We start from the raw sequence: 22,655 nt of genomic DNA, 5'->3' as shown, positions 1-22,655 counted from the left end.
TGACATAGTTTTTATTCTTTCTATTTTGCTCATTTTGGATTCTCATTTAAAAGAAAAGGCACAAAGCTCTCGGCATATTTCCTTTCATATTGATGGGACAAGAGATTGAGTTTTTCTCTTTCTTGTTTCTTTCCTAGAGATTTTCTCATTATACTAGTTTGTCCTTAAAAATAAAATCTGTGTTATGTTCCTTCTAGGGAGTACACACTGTCTTTCCGCATAAAAACAGAATATGATTTTTATGTATTCAGGTTATAGTTGGCTTATGTATCATGGGAACAACTCTCTATAGGGCTTTTTAAAGTTGGTGTTTGCATTGTAGGGTTCTGCAGACCTGTTATTTCTAACCTTAGCTGACCTGAAAAAGACTGCGACTACAGTGTAGCAGGATTTTCAAGAAAACGTGGATCTCATTTTTGTGAAGTTATTTTAAAAGCTAAATCAGGTGGTTTTGTTTTCTCTGGAGTAATCATGGCCAGCAGACAAACTAGAGTAAGATAACAGCTTCCTGTGGTGCCTTTCTTGAATAACAAGAATGTCTTGTCTCTAGCTTTGGGGAACATTAGTCATATTCACTATCCCGCACAACTGACCAAATTAATGCCTATGGTCCACCAAGTTATGTTTCTTGATTTAGCTTTTAGAATTTCCTTAGATGTCCAATTTCTATCAGAAATTTGGCCTTTTATATTCATTTTTAATTTATGCTGGGTATAAATATTGAATATCTTTATTCTCAAGTGTATGGTGTTTTGAGTATATATCTTTTCTTCATCATCACAGATACCTTAACGTAAAATTAGGAGAGACTGCATCTGGGGCTTTACACTGAATCTATTCAAAATAGAAATGTCTTTCTTTTTTATCATTCTATTTTCTTTGTTTTGTTTATTTACTTGTTCTTAAAGTGAGACTATATCAGGTTGTAGAAGAGTTAAGCATTTTGCTCAGAAGAAATTTTTAGTTAGTGATATTCTATATCAACAACATTTTAAAACAGAGTCAATAATTTGTCAAAATAGGAGTGTCATATGTCATTCATACTGTTGTGAAATCTAAAGCTTTGTGACTGTATAAAGTTGCATGTTAATTAGATCTAAGGCAAAGAGCATAGTCTTATCCATTCAATGATCATAAAAAAACCCAAAAAACCAAACCCAGTGCCGTCGAGTCGATTCCGACTCATACCGACCCTATAGGACAGAGTAGAACTGCCCCCATAGAGTTTCCTGGGAAATTTTTAAGAATACCTTACAATATAATCAAAACCCAAACTTGTTGCTGTCAATTCTGATTCATAGCAACCCTGTAGGACAGAGAAAAACTGCCTGATAGAGTTTCCAAGGAGTGGCTGATGGATTCTAACTACTGACTTTTTGGGTAGCATCTAAGCTCTTAACCAAATAAGGCAAACCTTAATTTCATATCAAACACGTCTTTCTAAAATGCAAACCAAAATCAAGTAGCTAAAATTTTAACAACACACACATATATATATAGTACCTGGCAGTTTTTTCCAGATGACAAAATATGAAATGTACTTCTTGAATTACAAATTTTTCAGCAATTTATTTTTTATCAAACTGTATAATTTTTTTTTTTAATTTTCAGTTTTTAGTTTACAATGGAACAGATCAAGGAAAATGTCTTCCCAAGCCAAGATTTTTTTTTAAAATATTACATACCAAATGATTTCTTTTTATTTTGTTCCTACATTTTATTAAGCCTATATGATTGATTAAAAAGAACCAATACCTTTGCATTATGGTGTTGGTGAAGAATATTGACTACATCATGGATTGTCAGAAAAATTAATAAATATAAATCTGCCTTGGAAGAGGTACAGCCAGAATGCTTCTTAGAAACAAATATGGCAAGACTTTGTCTTAAATACTTTGGGTGTACTTTCAAGAAGTATCTGTCCCTGGAGATGGACATCATGCTTGGTAAAACAGAAGGTCGGTGAAACAGAAGAAGACTCTCAGTGAGATGGATTGACATAGTGGCTGCAATGATGAGCTCAAAAATAGCAACAATTGTGAGGATGGCACAGGATCGAGCAGTATTTCCTTCTGCTGTACCTAGGCTTCCTATGAGTCAGAACCTGCTCCCCGGCATCTAACAAAAATGTGTGATTTATCTTTCTTATCATATGTTTAGGAAACCCTGGTGGTGTAGTAGTTAAATGCTATGGCTGCCAACCAAAAGGTCAAGTAGTTCAAATCCATTAGCCACTCCTTGGAAACCCTATCAGGCAGTTCTACTCTGTCCTATAGGGTCAATATGAGTAGGAATTGACTTGACAGCAATGTTTTTTATTTTATTTTTTATTATCATATGTTTAAACACTTGTTGCTTCTCACAAGTTTTATGAAATAGCAACGTCAAATACATCAAATGTTCAACTAAATATTCATAAAAACACCCCTGAAATATATCATTTGGCTTGAACTTAGATATCACTTTGCTAGTTATATAGGAAATAAGATTAAAACACAAAAAGTATTTGGGAGCTGCCAATGAATAATAATCCAAAGGTAAATTTGCATATATGTTCTGTAGTGAGTTTAAGGGAATTTGAGGTTGATCAATAAAAAAGGTATGATTAGAGATGGGGCCAAGTTGGCAGAGTAGTCAGTGGCTTCCTATGGTCCCTCTTACAACAAAGACCTGAAAAAAAATGAATCGATTATATATGACAATCTAGGAGCCCTGAACATCAAAGACAAAGTTGAAGAGTTGGACTGAGTGGCAGGGGGAGAAAGAGACAATTGAGAAACAGCGAGCATTCTCCAGATCGGACCTGGCTAGTATCCTGCAGGTTGGATCAGTTAACATGTGCAGGCTGAGGCAAGGAGTAGCACTCTGGACGTGTTCTGCACACCAGGAGAAACTGGGTGGCAGAGAGTCTTCTCAAGCCTCCAGAATCAGAGAGAAGCAGTGCTGAATCTGTAAAAATTAAGTGCAAGCATCTAGCCTACTATGCAAGATTAAAAAATAAATCCTTCCCTCCTGTGGGAACTACCTCTCTCCCATTTACTTGCCCCCTTCCCACTCTTCTCCAGCCCTACTCCCTTGGGCTGGACATAGGACCCATGGTTCGACTCAAGCCATTCTCCCTGCTTTGGAGAGGGAACAAATTAACAAACAGGAAAAAAACCTGCCAGTTTCCCTAAACTGGAAACTCAGGGCAGGCATAGTCCCTTTGCTTAGGCATAGGCATAAGAGGTCCACAAACTTTGAATGCCTTTCAACCCTGCATAGACATGTGCGGGTCCATTTCAACAGTGTAGGCCCTCATTAGCACAGTACAACAGAGTATATACCTGAAACGTATTTTCACCAACAAGAACAGCTAAGGGGGAGTGGCAGATTCATGATATTTGACACCACCCTGGCATTAAGTAGGGTCCTCACCCGCCCACATCAGGAGCCTGAGAACTGATAGCTCCACCCACTCCACCTAGCCAGCCATGACAGGGGTCCGAGAATAAGTGGTGCCAACTGCATTGGGTGCCCAAGGTCTGACTGCAAAGCCAATGCACCTGTATGCTCTAGGGAACAGGAACACACCTTCTACCCAGGCACTCGGGGGCTGCAGTCAGCCCCCTACCTTGCTTAGCACATAACCCTCTACTGCAGCCAGAACCTGTGACTACTCCAATCACCCTTGCCCATCTAGGACTGTATGTAAGAGCCTGCACCACACACTTGGTAACTGATGACCTGGACACCTGGGATGAATCCACACAAGAAAAGTAAGTGGACTTCTGGGCTCACAAACCTAGTCAGAGTTCTAACCACCTGGCGACAGGATGAGAGAGCTTCAAAGATAACAATAATCAAAGTATAGCACATGGATAGCCTATTTGGATGTATCTAAACAAACAAAAATCAAGGAGCTAAGACAACATAAGCAAACATAAAATAAAGAAACATAATAATGTATTGATGGCTCAGAGACAACAGTCAATATCAAATCACATAAAGAGGCAGACCATGATGGCTTCAGCAAGCAACCAAAACAACCAAGAAACCCTCTGGAGGTAGTTCTTAGAATTATTGTAGTAGAATCCAAAAGATTAATATACAGAGTACTTCAAGATATCAGGATGGAGATCAGGCTAAGCCAGACTAAGCCACGGAACATGCAGACGAAGAAACAGAGGAACTTAAGAAGGTTATACAAGAACGTAATGGCAAATTTAACAGAGTGCAAGAAACCACAGACAGCAAACAGAAATCCAAAAGATTAACAGTAAAATTTCAGAATTATGCAACTCAATAGAAAGTCATAAGATCAGAACTGAAGCAATGGAAGTCAAAATTAGTGAGACTGAAGATAAAACACTTGACACCAATTTATTTGAGGAAAAATCAGACAAAAGAATTTTTTAAAAATGAGTAAAACCTAAGAATTATGTGGAATTCTATCAAGAGGAATAACCTACAAGTGACTACAGTACCAGAAAGTGGAGGGGTGGGGAGGGCAACAGAAAACACAGAGAGAATTGTTGAAGATTTGTTGGCAGGGAACTTCCCTGATATCATGAAAGATGAGAAGATATCTTTCCAAGGACTCATCAAACCCCACACAGGGGAGATCCCAAAAGAAAGTCACCAAGACTTATTATAATCAAACTTGCCAAAACCAGAGATAAATAGAAAATTTTAAGAGGTGGCCAGGGATAAAAGAAAAGTCTTCTACAAAGGAGAGTCAATAAGACTAAGCTCTGACTAACCAGCAGAAACCAAGCAGGTAAGGAGGCAGTAGGATAACATACATAAAGCCTTGAAGGAAAAAAAAAAAAAAATGCCAGCCAAGAATTATATATCCTGCAAAACTGTGGTGAAATTGTAATGGTGGTGATGGTGAAATTAGGGCATTTCCAGATAAACAGAAGTTAAAGGAATTTATAAAAACCAAACCAAAAGGGAGTTCTCCAGTTAGAAAGTCAATAACATCAGATAACAACCCAAGACTAGAACATAGGACAGAGCAACCAATGAGGAAGTCAAAAAAATTAATCAAAGCTAAAAGACCAAAAAATAGAGAAACAGATATTAATATGTAAAAGATGACAACATTAAAACAAAAAGAAGGGGCTAAATACTGTAGTCATAGACCTTTCATACGGAGAGGAAGTCAAGGTGATATCAAGAAATAAAAGATTCATTTAAACTTAGAAAAATAGAAGTAGATATTAAGGTAACCACAAAGGAAACTAACAATTCTACACATTAAAATAAAAAAGAAGAAAAACATAAAGACTCAGCAAATAAAAATCAACGACAATGAAAAAGGGGAAAAGAGAATATATAAAGAAAAATGACTCAGCACAGAAAATTAAGTGGAACAAAGACACTGTCAACAACACACACACACAAAATACATCAAAATGACAGCACTAAACTCATACCTATCAATAATCACGCTGAATGTAAATGGACTAAATGCACCAATAAAGAGATACAGACGGCAGAGTGGATACAAAAACACAATCTGTCTACATGCTGCCCACAAGAGACACACCTTAGACTCCAAGACACAAACTAAAACTCAAATGATGGGGGAAAAAACCATATATCAAGCAAACAACAATCAAAAAAGAGCAGGAGTGGCAATATTAATCACTGACAAAATAGACTTTAAAGCAAAATTCACCAAAAAGGATAAGGGTAGACACTACGTCATGATTAAAGGATAAATACATCAGGAGAACATAACCATAAAAAATATTTATGCACCCAATGACAGGTCTTCAAAATACGTAAAGCAAACTCTAACAGAATTGAAAGAAAAATAGACATCTACACAATGATAGTAGGAGACTTCAAAACACCACATTCAGTGAAGGACAAAACATCCAAAAAGAAGCTCAATAAAGACATTGAAGATCTAAATGTCACAACCAAACAACTTGACCTCATAGGCATATACAGAGCACTCTACAAAACAGCAGCCAAGTATACTTTCTTTTCCAATGCACATGGAACATTCTCCAGATTAGACCACAAAGCAAGCCCTAACAGAAACCAAAATATTGATATATTACAAAGCATTTTCTCTGGCCATAAAGCCATGAAAGTAGAAGTCAAAAACAAAACAAAACAAAACAAAAAAAACGAGAAAAAAAATCAGATACATGGAAACTGAACAACATCTTGCTAAAATACTATTGGGTTATAGAAGAAACCAAGAACAGGATAAAGAAATTGATAGAATCAAATGACAATGAAAAAATATCCTACCAGGACCTTTAGGACTCAGCAAAAGCAGTACTCAGAGGCCAATTCATAGCAATGAATGCACACATCCAAAAGGAAGAAAGGGACAAAATCAAAACATTACCCAAAGCCTCAAACAAATAGAGAGCAGCAAATGAAGCCCATGGGCACTAAAAGAAAGGAAATAATAAAAATGAGAGCAGAATTAAATGAAATAGAGAATAGAAAAACAACTGAAAGAGTTAACAAGACAAAAATCTGGTTTTTTGAAAAGATTTTATCAATAAAATAGATAAATCATTGGACAAACTGACAAAAGAAAAACAGGAAATGGAACAAATAACCTGGATAATAAGTGAGATGGGTGATATCACAACAGACCCAAATGAAATTAAAAGAATCAACAGAATACTATGAAAAACTGTACTCCAACAAATTTGAAAACCTAGAGGAAATGGACAAATTTCTAGAAACACACTACCTACCTAAACTAACACAAACTGAGGTAGAACAACTAAATAAAATTATAGCAAAGAAGACATTGAAGAGGTAATTAAAAAACTATCCCACCCCCCCTCCAAAAAAAAAGCCCTGGCCCTGATGGCTTCACTGGAGAATTCTACCAAACTTTCAGAGAAGAGTTAACACCATTACTACTAAAGATATTTCAGAGCATAGAAAAGAACTTGATACTCCCGAGCTCATTATATGAAGCCAGCATAACCCTGATACGAAACTCAGGTAAAGACACCACGAAAAAAAGAAAAATACAGACCAATACCCCTCATGAACTTAGATGCACATATCCTCAACAAAATTCTAGCCAGTGGAATTCAACAACATTTAAAAAAAAAGTAAATCACCATGACCAAGTGGGATTCATATGTGTGCAGGGATGGTTCAACAATAGAAAAAGAACAAATATAACCCATCACATAAATAAAACAAAAGATAAGAACCACATGATCTTACAAATTGATGTAGAAAAGATATTTGACAAAGTCCAACACCCATTAATGATAAAAACTCTCAATACAATGAGTATAGGAGGAAACTTCCTTAACATAATAAAAGGCGTTTATACAAAGCCAACGGCCTACATCATCCTAAATGGCGGAAGTCAGAAAGCATTCCCCTTGAGATTGGGAACTAAACAAGAATGCCCTTTATCACCACTCTTATTCAACATTTTGCTGGAGGTCCTAGCCAGAGCAATAAGGCAAGAAAAAGAAATAAAATACCCAAATAAGTAAGGAAGAAGTAAAAATATCCCTATTTGCAGATGATATGATCTTATACACAGAAAACCCCAAAAAATCCATGAGAAAACTACTAGAACTGAAAGAGGAGTTCAGCAAAGTATCAGGATTCAAGATAAACATAAAAAAAATCTGCTGGATTCCCTTACACCAACAAAGAAAACTTCAAAGAGGAAATCACCAAATCAATACTATTTATAAACAATAGCCTTCAAGAAGATAAAATACTTAGGAATAAATCTAACCAGAGACATAAAAGACATATACAAAAAAACGTACAAGACACTACTGCAAGAAACCAAAAGAGACCCACATAAGAGGAAAAACATTCCTTGTTCATGGATAGGAAAGCTCAACAGTGTGAAAATATGAACTCTACCCAAAACGATCTATAGATATATGGCAGTCTCGATCCAAATTCCAAGGACATCTTTTAATGAGATGAAGAAACAAATTACCAAATTTATATGGAAACACGAGAGGCCCCAGGTAAATAAAGCACTACTGAAGAAGAAGAACAAAGTGGGAGGCCTCACACTACCTGAGTTTAGAACCTGTTATACCGCCACAGTAGTCAAAACAGCCTGGTACTGGTACAACAACAGATACATAGACCAATAGGACAGAGTTGAGAATCCAGACATAATTTCACCCAGCTATGAGCAGCTGATATTTGACAAAGGCCCAAAGTCAGTTAAATGGGGAAAAGACAGTCTCTTTAATAAACAGTGTTGGCATAACCGGATATCCATCAGCAAAAAAAAAAAAAAAAAAAAAAATGAAACAAGACCCATACCTTACACTATGCAAAACACTAACTCAAAATGGACCAAGAACCTAAATATGAAATCTAAAACAATAAAGATCATGGTAGAAAAATTAGGGACAATGCTGGGAGCCCTAATATATGGCATAAACAGAATACAAACCATAATTAACAATGCATAAACACCAGAAGAGCAACTAGATAACTGGAAGCTCCTAAAAATCAAACACTTTTGCTCATCGAAAGTCTTCACCAAGAGCGTAAGAAGATGGCCCATGAACTGGGCTACAACATATCAGATCAGGGTCTAATCTCTAAAATCTACAAGATACTATAAAACCTAAACAACAAAAAGACAAATAACCCAATTAAAAAATGGTCTAAGGATATGAACAAACACTTCACAAAAGAAACACCCAGGTGGCTAACAGATACATGAGGAAATGCTTCTGATCATTAACCATTAAAGAAATGCAAATCAAAACTACAATGAGGTACCAACTCACCCCAAGGCAGCTCGCATTAATCCAAAGATACAAAATAATAAATGTTGGAGAGGTTGGGGAGAGACTGGAACACTTATACACCACTGGTGGGAATGTAAAATGGTTTAACCACTTTGGAAATTGATTTGGCACTTCCTTATAAAGCTAGGAATAAAGGTACTATATGATCCAGTAATCTCACTCTTTGGAATATATCCTAGAGAAATAAGAGCCCTCACGTGAGTAGATATATGACACCCATGTTCATTGCAGAACTGTTCACAATAGCAAAATATGAAAACAACCTAGGTGCCCATCAAGAGACAAATGGATAAACAAGTTATGGTATATTCACACAATAGAGTACTAGGCAACAATAAAGAACAATGATGAATCCTCAAAACATCTCACAACATGCACGAATCTGGAAAGTATTATGCTGAGTGAAATTAGTCAGTCACAAAAGGACAAATATTGTATTAGACCACTATTATAAGAACCCAATAAAAGGTTTAAACACAAAAGAAAACTTTCTTTGATGGTTATGAGGGTGGGAAGGGAGGGAGAGGGGAATTCAATAACTAGATAGTAGACAAGAATTATCCGAAGTAAAGGGAAGGATAACACACAGTGTGGTGAAGTCAGCACAACTGGACTAAACTAAAAGCAGAGAAGATTCCTGGACACAACCAAACACTTTGAGGGACAGAGTAGCAGGGGCAGGGGCCTGGGGACCATGGTTTCAGGGGAGATCTAGGTCAATTGGCATAGCAAAGTTTATTAAGAAAATGTTCTGCAAAATCAGAAAAAAGAACAAAGAAAAATGAGTAAACCCTCAGAATTATGTGGAATACAAGCAAAAGCAAAAATTTGCAAGTGGCCAGAGTTCCAGCACAGGGAGAGAAAACAGAAAACACAGAGAAGAACATTGAAGAACTGCTGATAGAAAAGTTCCCTAATATCATGAATGATGAAAAGCTGACCATCAAAGAAGCTCAAGGACCTCCATATAGGATAGACCCCAAAAGAAATACACCAAGGCATATCATAATCAAACTTGCTAAAATCAAAGACAAAGAAAAAATCCTGCAAACAACTCGAGAAAAACAAAAAGTCGCATACAGAGGAGAAACAATAAGACTAAGCTCTGATTATTCAGTAGAAACCATGCAGGCAAGAAGGCAATTCAATGATATACATAAAACCTTGAAAGAAAAACATTGCCAACCATGAAAAATATTTCCTGCAAAACTTTTTAAAAAATATAATGATGAAATAAGGACATTTCCAGATAAGCAAAAATTGAAAGAATATGTAAAAACCAAACCAAACTTACAAGACTTATTAAAAGGAGTCCTTTGATATGAGAACAAACAATATCAGACCACAGCCTGAATCTAGGATGCAAGATTGTACCAGCCAGATACCAGGCTAGGAAATGAACTCTCAAGGACTATCCAAAACCAAAAGAAGTGCAAAACGGAACCAGAAAGATTAATCTGTAAATGACTTCAGAAAAATAAAAGAGGGAATAAATGGTGTAGTTATAGAACTTTCTAATGAAAAGGAAGGCAAGGTGATACCAAATAATAATAGATTGGCACAAATGTAGGAAGATAAGGGTAAATTTCAAGGTAATCACAAAGAAAGTTAATGAAACAACTCATCAAAATAAAGAAGAAAAACAAAAAGTCTCAGTAAAAACAAAATTCACAAAAACAAAAGAAATCCACAAACAAAAGGAACTCAGCACAGGAGAGTAAGAGGAACAAAGAAAACGTTAGCATCACAAAAATAAGCACTACAAAATGACAGCAATAAACTCACACCTATCAATAATTACACTGAATGTAAATGGCTTAAATGCACCCATAAAGAGACACAGAGTGACAGAATGGATTAAAAAAAACAGGATCCATCAATATGCTGTCTAAAAGAGACACACCTTAGAAACAAAGATGCAAATTTATTAAAAATCAAAGGATGGAAAAAATATATCAAGCAAATAACTACCAAAAAAGAGCAGGAGTGGCACTACTAATCTCAGATAAAATAGACTTTAAAACAAAATCCACCATAAAAGACAAAGAAGGACACCATGTAATGATTAAAGGGACAATCCATCATGAAGACTTAACCATAATAAACATCTACACACCCAATGACAGGGCTCCAAAATACATAAAACAAACTCTAACAGCACTGAAAAGAGAAACTGGCAGGTCCACAATAATAGTAGGAGACTTCAACACACCACTCCCAGTAAAGGACAAAACATCGAGAAAGAAACTCGACACGTACACAGAAGAGCTAAAGAGCACAATCAGGCAACTTGACCTCATAGACATATATAGCATGCTCCACCCAACAGCTACAAAGTACACATTCTTTTCCAGTGCACATGGAACATTCTCCAGAATAGATCACATCTTAGGCCAAGGAGGAACCCTCAATAAAATCCAAAACATTGAGATTATGCAAATTATCTTCTCTGACCACAAGCCATTAATGTAGAAATTAACAACAGGATGAGTAAGGAAAAAAAAAAAAAAATCAATTACATGGAAAAGGAATAACACCCTGCTAAAAACACTTGGGTAATAGAAAAAATCAGAGATGGAACCCAAAAATTACTAGAATCAAATGAGAATGGAAACACATCAGACCAAAACCTTTGGGACACAGCAAAGGCCCTCCTCAGAGGTCACTTTATAGCAATAGATGCACACATCAAAAGAGAAGAGAAAAAAATCAAAACATTAGAGAATAGAAAAACAATAGAAAGGATCAACAAAACCAAAAGTTGGTTCTTTGAAAGGATCAACAAAATCAACAAACCACTGGCCAAACTGACAAAAGAAAATCGGGAAAGAATGCAAATAACCCAAATAAGAAATAAAATGGGGGACATTACAACAGACCGAACAGAAATAAAAAGGATCATAACAGAGTTTTATGAAAAACTATACTCCTACAAATTTGAAAACCTAGAGGAAATGGACAAATTTGTAGAGACACACTACCTACTCAAGCTAACACAAAATGATGTTGAAAATCTGAACAGACCCATAACAAGAGATTGAAAAGATTTTAAAAAAAAAAAAAAAGCTCCCAACAACAGCAACAAAAAAAGCCCTGGCGCAAAGAGTTTTACTGGAGAATTCTACCAAACATTCAGTGAAGAGCTTACACCAGTACTGTCACACTATTTCAGAACATATAAAAGGAAGAAATACTTCCAAATTCATTCTATGAAGCCAGCATAACCCTAATACCAAAACAAGGCAAAGACACCACAAAAAAGAAAATGACAGATCAGTGTCTTCCAGGAGTATAGATGCAAAAATTCTAGCCAATAGAATTCAGCAGCATATCAAAAAAAAATAATACACTATGACCAAGTAGGATTCATACCAGGTATGCAAGGATAGTTCAACATTAGAAAATCTATCAACGTAATCCACCACATAAGTAAAAGGAAAGAAAACAATCACATCATCATCTCAGTTGAAGCAGAGAAAGCATTCGATGAAGTCCAACATCAATTCCTGATAAAAACTCTCAATAAAATAGGTATAGAAGGGAAATTTCTCAACATAATAAAAGGCATCTATGCAAAACCAATGGCCAACATCATTCTTAATGGAGACTGAAAACATTCCCCCTGAAAAGAGGAAAAAGACAAGGATGCTCTTTATCATCACTCCTATTTAACATTGTGTTGGGAGGTCTAGCTAGAGCAATAAGGCAAGAAACAAAAAATAAAGGGCATCCAAATTGGTAATGAAGAAGATGAACTCTCCCTATTTGCAGATGATATATATGATACTATAGATAGAAAACCCAAGACTCCACAAGAAAACTACTGGAGCTAATGGATTCAGCAAAGTTGAAGGATACAAGATAAACATACAAAAATCAGTTGGATTCGTCTACACCAAAAAAGAGAACAATGAAAGAGAAATGAGGAAAACAATACCATTTATAATAGCCCATAAAAAAATAAAATACGTGGGAATAAATCTAACAAGGAATGTAAAAGATGCATACAAAGAAAACTACAAAAAACTATGGCAAGCAACCAAAAGGGATCTACATAAATGGAAAAACATGCCATGCTCGTAGATAAGTAGACTCAGCATTACGAAAATGACAATTCTCCCAAGGTGATTTACAAATGAAATGCAACCCTGACCCAAATACCAACAACATTTTTTAAAGAGAAAAATGGAAAAAATTATCATTAACTTTATATGAAAAGGTAAGAAGTCTAGGATAAGTAAAGCACTACTGAAGAAGAATAAAGTAGGAGGACTCACACTATCTGACCTCAAAACCTACTATAGAGCTACAGTAGTCAAAACAGCCTGGTACTTGTACAATGACTGATACACATTGACCAATGGAACAGAATTGAGAACCCAGATGTAAATCCATCCACCTATGGTCACCTGATCTTTGATAAGGGCCCAAAGTCCATCAAATGGGGAAAAGACAGTCTTTTTAACAAATGATGCTGGCAAAATTGTATGTCCATCTGCAAAAAAAAAAAAAAAAAAACAGGACCCATACCTCACACCATATACAAAAACTAACTCGAAATGGATCAAAGAGATAAATATAAAACCAAAAACCATGAAGTTCATAGAAGAAAAATAGAATTAGTGCTAGAGGCCCTAATACACTGCATTAACAGGATACAAACCACAACCAACAACACACAAGCTCCAGTGGATAAGCTAGATAACTGGGATCTTCTAAAAATTAAACACTTACGCTCATCAAAGGACTTTACCAAAAGAGTAAAAAGGGAAACTACAGACTGGGAAAAAAAACTTTGGCTATTACAAATCAGACAAATGTCTAATCTCTAAAATCTACAAGAAAATCCAACACCTCTACAACAACAACAAAAAATAATCCAATTAAAAAATGGGCAACAGAAATGAACAGATACTTCACCAAAGAAGACATTCAATCAGCCAACAAACACATAAGGAAATGCTCATGATCTCTAGTCATTAGATAAATGCAAATCAAACCCACAATGAGAAACCATCTTGCCCTGGCATTACTGGCACAAATCAATAAAACAGGAAGTAACAAATGTAGAGGCTGAAGGGAAATCGGAACTCTTCTGTGCTGCTGGTGGGAACGCAAAGTGATACAACCATTTTAGAAAATGATACGGTGCTTTCTTAGAAAGCTAAAAATAGAAATATATGATCCAGCAATCCCACTCCTTAGAATATATCCTAGAGAAATAAAGAGTCATCACACGAATAGATATACGTACACCCATGTTCATTTCAGGAAAGTTCACAGTGGCAAAAAGATGTGAACGACCTAGATGCCCATCAACAGATGAATGGATAAACAAACTGTGATACATGCACACAATGGAGTATTATGCAGCAATAAAAAACAAGGATACATCTGTGAAGCATCTCATAACATGGATGAATCTGGAGGGTATTATGCTGAGTGAAATAAGTCAATGACTAAAGGACAAATATTGTGTGAGGACACTACTGAAAATACTCATGAAAAGGTCAACATACAAAAAGAAACAATCTTTGATGGTTACAAGGGAGGGAAGGGGTGGGAATGGAAAAACACTTAATAGACTGTAGATAAACGGAAACACAGTATTGGGGAAGTCAGCACAGCCTGTACAAGGCAAGGTCATGTTGGCTCCATAGACCCATCCAAGCTCCCCGAGGGACCGAATTGCTGGGCTGAGGGCTGTGGGACCATGATCTTGGGGAATATCTAGCTCAACTGGCATAACAGAGTTTATAAAGAAAATGTTACATTATACTTTGGTGAGTAGTATCTGGGGTCTTAAAAGCCTGTGAGCAGCCATCTAGGATACTTCACTGTTCTCACCCCTTTGGGAACAAGGAAGAATGAAGAAAACTAAAAATATAAGGGAAAGATTAGTCCAAAGAACTAATGAACCACATCTACCACGGCCTCCACCAGACTAAGTCCAGTACAACATTGGTGCCTGGTTACCACCACTGACTGCTCTGACAGGGATCACAACAGATGGTCCCAGACAGAGCTGGAAAAAAATGTAGAACAAAATTCTAACTCAAAAAGAAAGGCCAGACTTCTTGCTGGTCTGACAGAGACTGGAGATGGCCCCCAATACCTTTTCAGTTCAGTAATAAGGTCACTCCTGAGGTTCACCCTTCAGCCAAAGATTGAACAGGCCCATGGAACAAAACAAGACTAAAGTGGCACACTAACCCTGGGGAAGGGCCTGGAAGGCAGGAGGAAACAGGAAAGTTGGTAATAGGGAACCCAGGGCTGAGAAGGGAGAGTGGTAACATGTCATGCTAACTATTTGACGATGAAGTAGTTTGTTCTGTAAACCTTCTCTAAAGTACAATAAAAAGAAAAAGAAAAGAAAAGAAAAAAAAAGAAAATATTCTCTATCCCACTTTGGTGAGTGGTATTTGGGTTCTTAAAATTTTGCAAGCAGACATCTAAGATGAATCAGTTGATCTCAACCCACCTGGAGCAAAGGAGAAAGAAAAAAAACAAAGACACAAGGAAAATAGCCCAAGAGACAAAAGAGGCCACATAAACAAGAGACTAGAAGAACTAGATGGTGCCTGGCTACCAACAGTGACCGCCCTGACAGTGAACACAACATAGAGACCCTGATGGAGCAGAAGAAAAGTGGGTGCAGAACTCAAATTCACATGAAAAGACCAGACTTAATGGTCTGACTGAGACTGGAGGAACCCCTGAAGCCATGGCCCCTGGAGGTTCTGTTAATCCAGAAGTTAAAACCATTCCTAAAGCCCACTCTTCAGACAATGATTAGACTGGACTATAAAACATAAAATAATACTCATGAAGAGTGTGCTTCTTAGTTCAAGTAGATACAAGAGACTAAGGGGGTAGCACCTGTCTGGAGGTGGAATGAGAAGGCAGAGAGGGATAGGAGGTGGCTGAATGGACACGGGAAGCCCAGGGCGGAAAGGGGAAGTCTGCTGTCACATTTTAAGGATTGCAACTAGGGTCACATAACAATATGCGTATAAATTTTTGTATCAGAAATTAACTTGAGCTATAAATTTTCACCTAAATCACATTAAAAAAAAAAAAGAGGTAAGACCAGGAGATAGTACTGCACAAGCCACTATTTACTGAGGCTGATGCATTGACAGCTGCATACAGGGTACAGTCCTCCACAGCAGGCTGACTTCCAGAGGCAAGTGGCACAGGGAGCCACCAGAAGAGGAGGGCATAGGAAAAAAACAAATAAAAAAAAACCTGGAGGAGGAGAAAGGAGGGGGTTTACATGCATCTTAACGAAGTTCAGTTACAGCAAAGTGGGTAGTTTTTGGGTCAGAGAACGCCAAAGGATAGCAGCAACCTGTGGTCCTTATAACTGCAGTTTTTTATCTTATGGTTATCAGGGAGTCCTGGTGTTGCAGTGTTTAAGAGCTCGGCTGCTAACCAAAATTTGGCAGTCTGAATCCACCAGCCACTCCTTGGCAACCCTATGGGGCAGTTCTACTTTGCTCTATAGGGTCACTATGAGTCAGAATTGACTTGACACAATGGATTATTCCCATGACAATACGGTTACCAGATGTTAGGTGCAGTTTCAAGGGGTATGCAAAGCAGGCAGCCTCTAAGTGGCTACAAATATGTTTATTTTGGTTATTTTTTAAAACAATCCATATGTACAAATTTGAATTTGGTGCTGGCAGGATTTTTGGGGCTAAGTGACCTCAGCTTGGTATGGGGTCAATAAACAGTGACTGCCTTTGGCTCATTTACATGGGAGTTCCTGTTATATTTTGTAGCCTGCCTGTTATTCAAAGATTATGCAGTTGAGCACGCATTAAAGTAGACACAATAAGGACAATTAAAAAAAAATAAAAACTTATAATATGATGTCTCCAAATGAGCTATACAAAAATGATACTGTTCTGAGATGACTAACCCCATCTCCGACAGATTTTTGGCAACAGTTCAGTTGCCACAGTTAGCTAAACCTGTGTCTCATCTTTATTCCCTTTGTTGTGGTCTTCCAATGTGTCCCCGTATTTCACCATTGATCTCCCCTGCTGAACTGGTGGCTCTCTTATCTTGTTCCTTTATACATTGCAGTGGCTGATGGACTCCCTTTGCAAATAACTGTGTCAAGCTATTAGCATCAGGGCTTGGCTGGCTCTAGGGTTTCCTTATTATGCGCTAACACTGATCATTTTCTCTTTTTTTTTCTCCGCTTGTGTCCTGCCTTCTGCATTGAGGCTTTTCTCTCTTTTTCTTTAATCTCTCTATGCTTTCTTCCAAGCTTTTCTCTTCTCATTCTGTCTTTAGTTCTTCTCTTTCCATTTCACCCTACGGTGTATGATGCAGGACTTTCTTCTCCTTTTTCTGTTCTTATTTTTGTTGTGTTTTAAATTATACTTTTACTCTAGTCATTTTGGAAAAGTTTATTTATCACCAGGGAACCTTATCATTTTGATGGAAAGTAGGAATGTGTCCTGATAGAATAATTGAAAGAATGTCATTATCTAGAAATAATCTCTGCTTCTCTAGTAGTTCCTGATGCTTCAGTACCCAAATCAGTAAACTCTGTCTTAAATAATTGTCCCAACACAGTAATATGACAGCAGCAAAGACTTTTTAATTTAATTTCAAATGATTGATAGTAGCTTAAAGAAAAACACATATGCTACTGAAGAATTTCTAACTTTTTATTCTCCACCATATGTAAGTTAAACTAAGAGACCTGCAATATAAATCCTACATTTGAAAATGGACCAGAATTAATTTTATCAGGAATATTTATCCATCTGTGCACGCCTCATGATCTTGGTGATTATGGCATCGCATTAAATGTTATAGGATAATAAGTTTAGTAACCCTCTCGCACAATTCTAATCTCACATATTTAGTAAATAACAATTTATTTTGTTTAATCTTGCTAAAAAATAGGCTACTATAATTCAGTTTGACTAAGGAGTTGGTATCAAATGTTAACTTCCAGTTGGGTGTCAGTTTCTATTATTTTATCCACCAGTAAAAAGAGTGTACTACACATCTGTAATTTTTGCTTGCCCCACAAACATTGCACACTAGACCTCTAACCCTCCTCCTGTTAGCAGCAATAAAATCTTTGCTGTGGAAACTACCCATTCACAATTTTAAGAATGTGATAAATCAAGGTACCTTGTTCTCCTGTGGCCAAGTATCAGTGTTCAATTCAAGATGGGGAACTTAAATTTCCTCTGGCAGAATATGGAGTTCTCAGTGACATTACACAAACAGAAAAAGTAGTTTTCTCTCTGATGAATCTGTTCATTAGCTACCAATGTCTAAATTCAAGTTGCTACAATAAGGTCTTTTATTCAGAGATTGGTCCATCAGCATGGCCTATAAGTCTAAGAGCTATCTTATATCTTGCAATATTTGTAGGGGGAGGGTAGCAGAGCTGGAGTCTGTTTCATATAATCAAAGAACTCTAAATGATACAAAAAGAAAGTACAATATTGTCAAAAAAAAATCCTCAGTATAAATATTCATTGAAAGGAAAAAAATTAGTTAAAATTTCATGACTGCCATAGGACACCTATTCCTTTTGCTTTGGCCTTGGGTAACTTTGTTCTTAGGTTTTTTTTTTTTTTTTTTTTTGCTGTTCAATCTTTCTATTTTTACCCACTTAGGTAGTAATACACATAAAAATGATTTATTTCACTGAGAAGAAAGTGTCTATACCCTGATCATATCCTTTCTCCAGGGTTTTCAACAAAGTATAAGTTGGGCTTTAACACAGAGTAAAAAAGAAATGAAGAAGGTTGTGTTATATATCTTTTAGTTTAAATTTTGGAACCACAAAAACACAAAAGTTTCTTAGACCCATGCTTGCTTAGTACATGATCAAGAAATGTTCAGAACTCTAAGAGATCATTTGCAATCAACTGAAATCATCACTTAAATTAAACCTACCATTGTATCTCATTTTATTGTCCTTTGCTTTATTGTGCTTCATAGATATTTCATTTTTTAACAAATTGATGGTTTGTGGCAGCCCTGTGTTGAGCAAGTCTATCGGTGTCATTTTCCCAACAGCATGTATTCATTTCGTGTCTGTGTCATGTTTTGGTAATTCTCATAATATTTCAAATTTTTCATTATGATTATATTTGTTATGGTGGTCTGTGATCAGTGATTTTTGACGTTACTATTTTAATTGTTTTAGGGTTCCCAAAACTGCACCCATATAAGATGGTGACCTTAACTGGTAAATGTTGTTTGTGTTCTGACTGCTCCACTGACTGGCTATTCTACAATCTCTTCCCCTCTCCTCAGGTCTCCCTATTCCCTGAGACACGACAATATTGAAATAAGTTCAATTAATAACCCTACAACAGCCTCTAAATGTTCAAATGAAAGAAAGAGTCGCACATCTGCTGGAAATGATTAAGCTTAATAAGGAAATGTCAAAAGCCAAGACAGACGGAAAGCTAGGGCTTTTGTGCCAAAAAGTTAGCCACGCTGTGAACACAAAGGAAAAGTTCTTGAAGGAAATGAAAAATGCTATTCCAGTGAACAGAAAAATGATAAGAAAGTGAAACAGCCTTATTGCTGATATGGAGAATGTTTTAGTGGTCTGGATAGAAGATCAAACTAGTCACAACATTGCCTTAAACTAAAGACTAATCCAGAGTAAGGCCCTAACTCTAGTCAACTCTATGAAGGCTAAGAGAGGTGAGAAAGCTGCAGAAGAAAACTTTGAAGCTAGCAGAAGTTGGTTCATGAGTTTTAAGCAAAGAAGCTGTCTCTGTAACATAAAAATGCAAGGTGATGCAGTAAGTTGGGTGCAGAAGGTTCAACAAATTATCCAGAAAATCTATATAAGATAACTGATGAAGGTGGCTTCACTAAGCAACAGATTTTCAATGTAAATGAAACAGCCTTATATTAGAAGAAGATGCCATCTAGGGCTTTCATAGCTAGAGAGAAGTCAATGCCTGGCTTCAAAGCCTCAAAGGACAGGCTGACACTCCTGTTAGGAGCTAATGCAGCTGGTGATTTTAAGTTGAAGCCAATGTTCATTTATCATTCCAAAAATACTGGTGCTCTTAAGAATTATGGTAAATCTACTCTGCCTGTGCTCTATAAATGGAACAACAAAGCTTGGATGACAGCATATCTGTTTACAACATGGTTTACTGAATATTTTAAGCCTACTGTTGAGACCTACTTCTCAGAAAAAAAGATTCCTTTCTAAATGTTGTTGCCATTGGCAATGTATTTGGTCACCCAAGAGCTCTGATGGAGATATACAGGGAGATAATGCTGTTTCATGGCTACTAACACAACATACATTGTGCAGCCCATGGATCAAGGAGTAATTTCAACTTTCAAGTTTTATTTAATAAATACATTTTGTAAGGCTATAACTGCCACAGATAATGATTCCTTTGATGGATCTGGGCAAAGTAAATTGAAAACCTTCTGGAAAGTATTCACCATTACAGACTCCACTGAGAATATTTGTGATTTACAGGAGGAGGTCAAAATATCAACATTAACGGGAATTTGGAAGAAGTTGATTTCAGTCCACAGGGATGACATTGAGGAGTTCAGGACTTCATTGGAGGAAGTAACTGCAGATGTGGTAGAAATAGCAAGAGAGCAAGAGAACTATAATTAGAAGTTGAGCTTGAAGATGTTACCAAATTGCTGCAATCTCATGATAGAGTTTTACCGGAGGAGTAGTTGCTTCTTATGGATGAGAAAGGAAAGTGGTTTCTTGAGATGCAATCTACTCCTGGTGAAGATGCAATGATTATTGAAATGACAATCAAACCCAAACCAAACCAAACCCAGTGCTGTCGAGTCGATTCTGACTCATAGTGACCCTATAGGACAGAGTAGAACTTCCCCATAGAGTTTCCAAGGAGCACCTGGCGGATTTGAACTGCTGACTCTTTGGTTAGCAGCTGTAGCACTTAACACTATGCCACCAGGGTTTCTGGAATGACAATAAAAGATTTCAAATAATAGGTAAAATTTGTTAATAAAGTAGCAGCAAGGTTTGAGAGGATTGACTCCAATTCTGAAAAGAAGTTTTACTTTGAGTGAAATGCTATCAGATACTATCGCATGCTACAGAGAAATCTTTCATGAAAGGAAGAGTCAATTGATGTGGCAAAATTCATTGTTGTCTTATTTGAAGTAATTGCCACAGCCACTTCAAATTTCAGCAACCACTACTCTGATCCATCAGCAGCCTTTGACTCACAGTATTGAGGCAAGACCTTCTATCAGCAAAAAGATTACAACCGAATGCTCAGTTTTTAGTTAGCATTTTTTAGCAATAAAGTATTTTTCATTAAGGTATGTACACTGTGTTTTATTAGTGTGTAATAGTATTAAAAAAAAATTCAAAAACACAGTAACATTATGTTACTGTGTTTTTGAAACAATACTGTTACACACTTAATAGAATACAGTATAGTTTAAGCATAACTCTTAAAATGCACTGAGAAACTGAAAATTTCATGTGACTTGCTTTATTGTGATAAGTGTTTTATTGTGGTGGTCTGGAACTGAACCTGCAATATTTCTGAGGTATGCCTATATTTTATTTTCCAGGTCTACAGACTCGTGTATGCTGCCTGTAGCCTCCACAGATCTGATAGCAATTTTAAAATGGCTGATACTATATATACAGTCACATGTCACTTAAGGTAATGTTACATTCTGTGAAATAGTACTTTATGTGTTTTGGTCATTGTGCGAACACCATACAGGCAGTCCCTGTGATACAAACATTTAACTTACAACCTGTAGTTGTGAACTAACCTTTGTAAAGCCTATTATATTAAAAATTTGAGGAATGTATAACGGTTCATAATAACAAACGGGTGCTACATTTCCATATGCATCAAACATTATTATTATTACTGTATTATTATGTTAAATATGGTTTAGTGTACCTACATTCCATTCTTTGCTCAGAATTTCTGTATTTATGGGACCATGAACATATATGCAGTTGAACGTTTCCCAAATGGACATTATGTGGTGAATGACTGTGTGTGTGTGTGTGTGTATATATATATATATATAAAATAGGAATGCACCACCATGAGTCTGTCAGTTTGTTGTACTGTGGGGTCTTGTGAGTTGTTGTGATGTTGGAAGCCATGCTACCGATATTTCAAATAACAGTAGGGTCACCCATGGTGGACAGGTGTCAGCTGAGCTTCCAGACTAAGACAGCCTAAGAAGAAGGACCTGGCAGTCTACTTCTGAAAAAAATTAGCCAGTGAAAACCGTATGAGTAGCAGCAGAGCATCATCTGATACAGTGCCAGAAGATGAGCCCCCAAGTTGGAAGGCACTCAAAATATGACTGGGGAAGAGCTGCCTCCTCAAAGTAGAGTCAACTTCAATGACGTGGATAGAGTCAAGCTTTCAGGACCTTCATTTGCTTATGTGGCATGACTCAAAAAAAGAAGAAACAACTGCAAACATCCATTAATAATTGGAACATGAAACGTATAGAGTATGAATCTAGGAAAATTGGAATTCATCAAAAATGATATGGAAGGCATAAACATTAACATTCTTGGCATTAGCGAGCTAAAATGGACTGTGTGGTTTAAAGTCAGGAAAGGTGTGGGTCAGATTTGTATTCTTTCACCATACTTATTCAATTTGTATGCTGAGAAAATAACCCGAGAAGCTGGACTATATGAAGATGAACAGGGCACGAGGACTGGAGGAAGACTCATTAACAACCTGCGATATGCAGATGATGCAACCTTGCTTGCTGAAAGTGCTTACTGATGTAGATCAAAGACTACAGCCTTCAGTATGGGTTACACTTCAGCATAAAGAAAACAAAAATCCTCACAACTGGACCAATAAG

This window comes from Loxodonta africana, chromosome 2 (genome assembly GCF_030014295.1).
Source record: "Loxodonta africana isolate mLoxAfr1 chromosome 2, mLoxAfr1.hap2, whole genome shotgun sequence".
NCBI classification, from domain to species: Eukaryota; Metazoa; Chordata; class Mammalia; order Proboscidea; family Elephantidae; genus Loxodonta; species Loxodonta africana.
The sequence above is the reverse complement of the archived record's forward strand: the minus strand, read 5'-3'. Positions refer to the sequence as shown.